Source organism: Panthera tigris, chromosome D2 (genome assembly GCF_018350195.1).
Source record: "Panthera tigris isolate Pti1 chromosome D2, P.tigris_Pti1_mat1.1, whole genome shotgun sequence".
In the NCBI taxonomy this organism is placed as follows: domain Eukaryota; kingdom Metazoa; phylum Chordata; class Mammalia; order Carnivora; family Felidae; genus Panthera; species Panthera tigris.
In genome coordinates, this window is record NC_056670.1 from 75,057,926 (window position 1) to 75,065,483 (window position 7,558).

Here is a 7,558-nt window from a genome sequence, read left to right on the forward strand (position 1 = left end):
CTGGCATGTGTTGGTCGTCCCTGGGTCCTGGATGGAGGCAACAGGCCCTGTAGAGCTGGCTGCAGGGTTCTTGCCAACATAACTGTCTTGGCCTCTGTAGGAGTCAGGGGACAGATACCCACTAAGTATCTGTTTGATGTCGGGGGGTTTCTGCTTATGCACCCATCCAAGTGCCCTTTAGAGAACATCATTTTCAGAACACAGGCTTGAATCAGAACTCTTGGGTTCGGGGCACCTGGGTGGCTCAGTTGGTTGAGCAGCCGACTCCGGCTCAGGTCACGATCTCATGGTTCGTGAGTTCGAGCCCCGCGTCAGGCTCTGTGCTGACAGCTCAGAGCCTGGAGCCTGCTTCAGATTCTGTGTCCCCCTCTCTCTCCACCCCACTCCTGCTTGTGCTCTGTCTCTCTCTGTGTTTCAAAAATGAATAAACATAAAAAAAAAGAACTCTTGGGTTCAATTACAGCTTCTTGTAGCAGTCCTGGGACAATGGGCAAGTCACATAGCCTTTTCCTTCCTTGCTTTCTCACTTGTAAAATGGGGGAGTGGGGGATGATTAAATTGAATTCAGACATGTGAGGCAGTGGAAGCTGTTCCTGGCATGTAACAACCGTAGGCTATTCTCAACATTCTCACGCGGTGGGTGAGGAGACCAGAAGTGACTTGCCCACAGAGCCAGCAGCAGAGGCAGGATTTGAATCCAGTCCCAGCAGACAGGCCACGTTAGTCTCACTACAGTGTGCCGTCTTCTGTAGCACCAAGTGGGCAGTGGTGGCCAAGAGGAGCAGGACTATCCAAGGACCACAGAAATTTGAAAATAACCTCTCGCCTCTTCCTAGGACAGAGCATTTAAAATTACATATATTGTGTCAAAATACTGTGAAATTATTCTTGTCGCCTGGATGAAGCAAATGACTTGGAAATAGCAAGTAATGGCGTCCACAACAGAAGCCACTTGCAGCCTAAATGCTGGCAGCCCAGGTACCTGGGTTTGGTGTCCAGAGCTTTCTAGAGCACCCCCCATTTCCTCTCGTCTCAGGGTCTGCACCCCTCCAGCCCCTTCCCACCTTTGAGATTGCCCTTGCCTCTTGTCCAGATCTTGCTGGACACCCTTGAGCACCCTTGAGTCCACCATTTTGTGAACCCTTCCCTACTTGGACAGAACTTTCCTTCTCAGACTTTCCTTCCTCCAAACTGCGTGCCTTCTGCCTGTTTGCCAGGGCCCAGTTGTCTTCCAGCTGTTTGAATGCCTCCAGCCGTTTCCTGAGCAAGACTGTAAATCCCCTGAGGCAGTCCATTTTGAAACCTCCTTATTCCCACATTGTTGTCCAGACCTGGGCACGGAGGCACCCTTGATGGGCCCGGAGACCCTGAAAGTCCCTTTGACTTAAGAGCTTATGATTCCAAGGCTAAGCTGACATTTCAAAATAAGCATCAGTATTAGTTGATGAGAGTGTAGGGTCCCCAGATGTGTCAAGTGTGGGCAAGTTTCCCCTCTCCTTTCCTTTCTCTCCCCATATGAAAGGTGGACATTGACCAGAGCCCCTCGTGGTGACCTGGTTGGTTCTGGTGAGTTTATACTTCTTACTCTCATGGTCTCTATGCTTGTATTTCTGTCTCTGCAGCATGGATCTCCACTTGGGGCCGTGCATTCCTGCAGCTCCTGTGTGAGTGTGGCCACTTTGCCCACTGTTCTGTAACATTATACAAATGTAATCATATGCCAAGGAACAGGATCCAGAGTTGCAGTTATTTTGGGATATGCAGGAGCCTGTGGGAAAATGCTGGAACATATCTGAGTCACTCAGGCAAATACCTTTCTTTTCCGTGTTCCAGCATGTTTTGAACTTCCAGGCGGCACAAAAAAGCAGGCGCACACGCCCCTTGTGTTGGGCCTGCCCTTCCTGACCAGCACTCCCTGTTTCTCGGCTGTGCTGTCACATTCTCTGAGCTCTGAAAAGTTAGTGCAGAGGGGTGAGGGGCAGGGCTCGATTAAGCCCTTGGAGGCCTTAAAGGTGGAAAAGACTGTGGTGACTCTCTCCATAAGTGATTCAAAATAGGGACACCCTGGTGGCTCGGTTAAGCGTCCACAACTTGGGCTCAGGTCATGGTCTCACGGTCTGTGGGTTCGAGCCCCACATCGGACTCTGTGCTGACAGCTCGGAGCCCGGAGCCTGCTTTGGATTCTGTGTCTCCCTCTCTCTCTGCCCCTCCCCCACTCGTTCTCTGTCTCTCGCCCTCTCTCAAAAATGAATAAACATTAAAACAAATTTTTAAAAAAGTGATTCAAAATAAAGACAAGCCCCAACGTAAGTATAGGGATGATCTGAATTTGCCATGTTATATACTCCGTTGCTTTTTTAAAAACGGGAGATTAAGTTCTCCCAGTTTGTGTGTGTGTGCGTGCGCGCGCGCACGCACGCGTGTGCACGCGCTTGAGTGTGGTCTTGCTTTCTTGGTACTCAGTCTGCCTGCTGTCCAGCACTGCCCACTAGGAACCAGTGCAGATGAGAAGGAGCCGCTTCCATCGCAGGGGAAGGCTCTGGGCAGGGAGAGCAGGGACCCGGAGCAGGGAAAGACAGCAGTGCTCCCATCCTGCTTTCAGGGAAAGGGAGAGGAAGCAGCCACAGGTTCTGTAGACGGGTCCTCCCCAACCTCAGGAGCCCAGAACAAGGGGGCCAGAGCTCTGGGTGCATGGAAGCCGGCCTCAAGCGGTGCAGGGAGGTCGAGAGGGGGTTGGAAACGCTCTCCAGGTAGAGCTCTCCTCTTCCTGCCCCTGCCTGCTGTAGCCAGAGCTTGCCCTGATGTCCTCGGTTGCCCGTGTGAAGGCTGGGCTTTGTCTACAGCCCTGTTACTGAGGAAGGAGCTCTTCTGTTGTCCAATCAGGAGTCCAACCATCCGTCTCTCCCTGGTTTTCTTCCGCTTCATCTCTCTTTCTCACAACAGGCTCCTTCCTCCGCCTTGGCCTACAAAAAGCACAAACCGGAGGGAAACCTTTCCTCCTTGCTCCTCAGTTTTACCCTCTTTATTATGAAACATCTCGAACGAACCAAAGTCACCACCTGGTCTCCCATACACTGCATTCCCCCCTGCATTCGCCTGCCCCCGCCCCCAGCCACCCTGCAGACCCAGAGCTGCACGCAGTCATTGGAGCCACACCTCCCCATGCTCCTCTGCCAGACTCCCCTTCCTCCCCTCCCCACCCCCCACTCCTGAACAGGGAGGTCTCCCGCACCCCCTTCCTCCACCTGCTCTCATCACTGTGTGATGGCTACCTTGGCGTCAACGAGGCTAGCTGTCAGCACCAAGATACTTAATCAAACGCTAGTCAAAGAGTCACTGTGGAGGAGTTTTGTAGATGTGGTTAATATCTACAGTCAGTTGACTTAAAGGAGATGACCCATGGTAATGGGGTGGGCCTCATACAATCAGTTGAAGGCCTTAAGAGCAAAAACAGTTTTTGTGGAAACGAAGAATTCTGCCTCCAAACTGCAGCATCAGCTCCTGCCTGGGTTTCCAGGCTGCCTGCCTGCCCCACAGTCGTGTGAGCCAAGTCCTTAAAATAAATCTCTTTAAAACACACACGCACACACACACTGTATTTGCTCTGGACAACCCTGACTGAAATACAGTTTACGCTCTCACTGGGTCACTGGCTTCCACTTTCCAGACCCCAGTCACTTCTGGGTGTAAGTTTCTGATACCCTCTTTGTCCTGTACACCAAGCTTACATGCATAGTCGCCTACAGGATACACAGGCGAGATGAATAGAAGTCAAGTTCCAGGGTTCCCTTAGCACCAAATCAGATCCGTTCCAGCACACGCCTTCCTTGGGGTGTGATCTCAAATACTCGCAGAGGTCACCAGGTGGAGGAATGACAGAGCCAGCTGTCACAGTTGGGGGGGGGGGGTGGGGTGGGGGGTAGACAGAGGCTGCTGCTCAGCCCCAGCCAGTAGTTGTGTAGGAACATGGGTCTGGTGGTGTGAGAGTTTTCCAATGTTCAAGAAAGGCCAGAAATCTGTTCATGTGAAATCTCTCAATTTTAAAATATTTTTAAATGTTTTTTTAAAACCCAGCAGGCCCAACAAACCCATCTGCAGGCCAGATCTGCCCTTTGGGCTGCCAATTAGCAAGTTCCAAGTCCCACTGTGCTGTAAATACTTAATTTTTTATTTATTAAAAAAAATTTTTTTTTTATTTTAAGTAGGCTCCACACCCAACATGGGGCTTGAACTCACAACCCTGAGATCACGAGTCACATGCTCTACTGACTGAGCCAGCCAGGTGTCCCTGTTAAATACTTAATTCTGTCCCCAGTCCCTTCTGTGCCTCCCTCTTCTTTGAAGTGAGAGAGTGAGGACTGAGGCCCAGGGCCCTTTGACCCCACTGTAGCCCACTTGGGATGAAGTAAGTCAACAGAAGTGGTGGCCAAGGGAGGGGACTTGGTTCCCTGCTCCCTTTCCTCCATCTTGCTGACATCGTTTTCATCCACCGCCCCCCCCTCCCCCATCCAAGGCTTTCATCCTGTCATTCAAAGACCGCCAAAGGCACCTTGTTGAGTCTAGTTCAGAGTTGGCCTGCCTTCAAGGTACCCATTCCAGAGAAGTCAGTGGATGCCTCCAGGCCCCTGTGTAAGCAAAACTCAAACTCATCCCAGTCACTCCCGCTGTCTTACTGGCCTGCACTGGTCACAGGCATGTTGAGGGCAGTGGTGTCAGATAGGCTGGGAGTTTCAATCCCAGCTTCCTCACTCAGTACCTCTGTGAATTCAGCAGGCTCCTCGCCTTTTTGAGCCTCAGTTTTTCCCTTAGTTAGTGGTGACAGTGAGAGTGCCAGACTCCACTTGAGTAACACGTTCCGTCCTGAGGACAACTCACTCGAGATGGTCAGTGACCGGGCGCACTGTCCCCAGCATTCTTCCCTCCATACCACCCAATGCCAAGGGGAAAGGGGCAGGGATGGGTCCACGATGTTGGTCCTTCTGGTCTCCAATCTCAAGATGGTATTTGAACAGAGTCCAGGAGAGGGGCCATTACACCCCATGCCAGTTTCTTCCCTCCCTCTCCACCTGTGTAACCTCCCAGTTCAAGTGTGGATGACATCTCTACAGTGCATTCCGGGCAGGGAATTTATGGTTGCAAGAAATAGGGAACAGAGACAACCCCCTGCCCCCGCGCCAAAGGACCTCAAGCAACAGGGTTTTACGGCCAAGATCTCTGAGCCCCGGAACCTAGGAAATACCCAGGCCAGGCCTCGAGAGGAGCAGGCGCTGAAGGAAGGCAGAGATCCGGGGGCCCAGGGTCTGCCATTGAACTAAACCACCAGCTCTTCCTGAAGTGCCCTGCTCTTCTCTCCCTACCAATGATTAGGACATCAGAGTCAGGGCACGTGATGCCATCAGGGGAGTGCTCAAGTTGGTAACCACTGGCCATTCCCGAGGTGGGCCTTCAGGGAGAATGGCCTCAGCAAAGGGACATCAGGAGGCAGCGTGGTTCCCAGGAGCTGGAACCACTGTGGGGAAACACAAAAGAATATAGAAATAGGGCTGTAAGAGCCGACTGGCAGTTAATGCTCCTGGCAGTTGGTGCCCAACATGACAGTCACCCTTCAGGGCCCCTCAGCAGGGTGTCATGTTTGAGGAGGACAGTCCAACTCCAAAACTGAGACATAAAAAGAACGCCCCTTTCTACATCTATAAATAAAATGGAAGCAAATTCACCCCTAGGGGGTGGGATGTTGAGCTAGACAGAGCAGATGTGAGGGCCGGCCCCTGACCTGGAGACTCGAAGGCGTCCGTGCTCAGCCGCGCATAATCCACATGGCTGCCCTCCTACCAGCCCTCCACTGATACGGGAAGGGTGGGGCATAGTAGATAAACTTCCGGCAAAAAGGACCGGGTTGAGAATCAGTCATGTGGAAATTCACAGTGGACAAGCTCCAGGAATGTGGCCCTAAGTTTATGAGCTGCAGATTCTTTTTTTTTTTTTTTTTTTTTTTAATTTTTTTTTTTTTAACGTTTATTTATTTTTGAGACAAAGAGAGACAGAGCATGAACAGGGGAGGGTCAGAGAGAGGGAGACACAGAATCCGAAACAGGCCCCAGGCTTCTGAGCTGTCAGCACAGAGCCCGACGCGGGTCTCGAACTCACCGACCGCGAGATCGTGACCTGAGCCGAAGTCGGACGCTCAACCGACTGAGCCACCCAGGCGCCCCTGAGCTGCAGATTCTTGAAACTTCTTAGTTTCAAATGACCACTGCAGTGTGGGAACGATATGGACAGTGGAGTTGACTCTCAAGGCTGTGTTGGAGCTGACGTATTGCATCCTGGAAGACACGGCTGTGCTTCTGTGTACTTCTGTCAGGGTATAGCTGTGTGAGGCAGAGGGTTCTGGAAAGTTGTAGACGAGTCTTCAGAGGTGGTGGCAACTGCATTGGTAGCAGTGAAATCATCTAGCTTTAGAAGGGCTTCTGATCCCCAACGTCGTCCTTCAATCCCTCCCCGGGACACAGCTTCTGTATACATGGAACTCTGGCTTACATGGCCTCTCCACCACCACGTGGCCTCTCTTTACATCTGAACCTTTTTGTTTTCTCTCCCACTGCTCACTGTTTCCTTCTCTGTTTTTTGTTTTTAATTTCAGCCTCCTTGAGATAGAATTCACATACCAAACAATTAGCCCATTTAAAGTATACGATTTAACGTTTTTTAGTATATTCATAGAGCTGTGCACCCAAAACCACGTCAGCTTTAAAGCATTTTCATCATCCCAAGAGGAAACCCCATACTCATGAGCATTTATTCCCCAGTCCCCCCTAACCCTCCCACTACTCCCAGACCCTGGCAACCAGTAAGGTACTTTTGGTCTTTATAGGCTGGACTCTATTCCAGTCATTTCGTGTAAATTATATAATATGTGGTCTTGTGTGACTGGCTTCTTTCACTTAGCATAATGTATCCAAGGTTCATCCCTGTTACAGCATGTGTTAGTCCTCCGCTCCTTTTTTTTTTAATATGAAATTTATTGTCAAATTGGTTTCCATACAACACCCAGTGCTCATCCCAACAAGTGCCCTCCTCAATACTCATCACCCACCCTCCCCTCCCTCCCACCCCCCATCAACCCTCAGTTTGTTCCCAGTTTTTAAGAGTCTCTTATGGTTTGGCTCTCTCCCTCTCTAACTTTTTTCCCCTTTCCCTCCCCCTTGGTCTTCTGTTAAGCTTCTCAGGATCCACATAAGAGTGAAAACATGTGGTACCTGTCTTTCTCTGTATGGCTTATTTCACTGAGCATAACACTCTCCAGTTCCATCCACATTGCTACAAAAGGCCATATTTTGTTCTTTCTCATTGCCACGTAGTATTCCATTGTGTATATAAACCACAATTTCTTTATCCATTCATCAGTTGATGGACGTTTAGGCTCTTTCCATAATTTGGCTATTGTTGAGAGTGCTGCTGTAAACATTGGGGTACAAGTGCCCCGATGCATCAGCACTCCTGTATCCCTTGGGGAAATTCCTAGCAGTGCTATTGCTGGGGCGTAGGGTAGATCTATTTT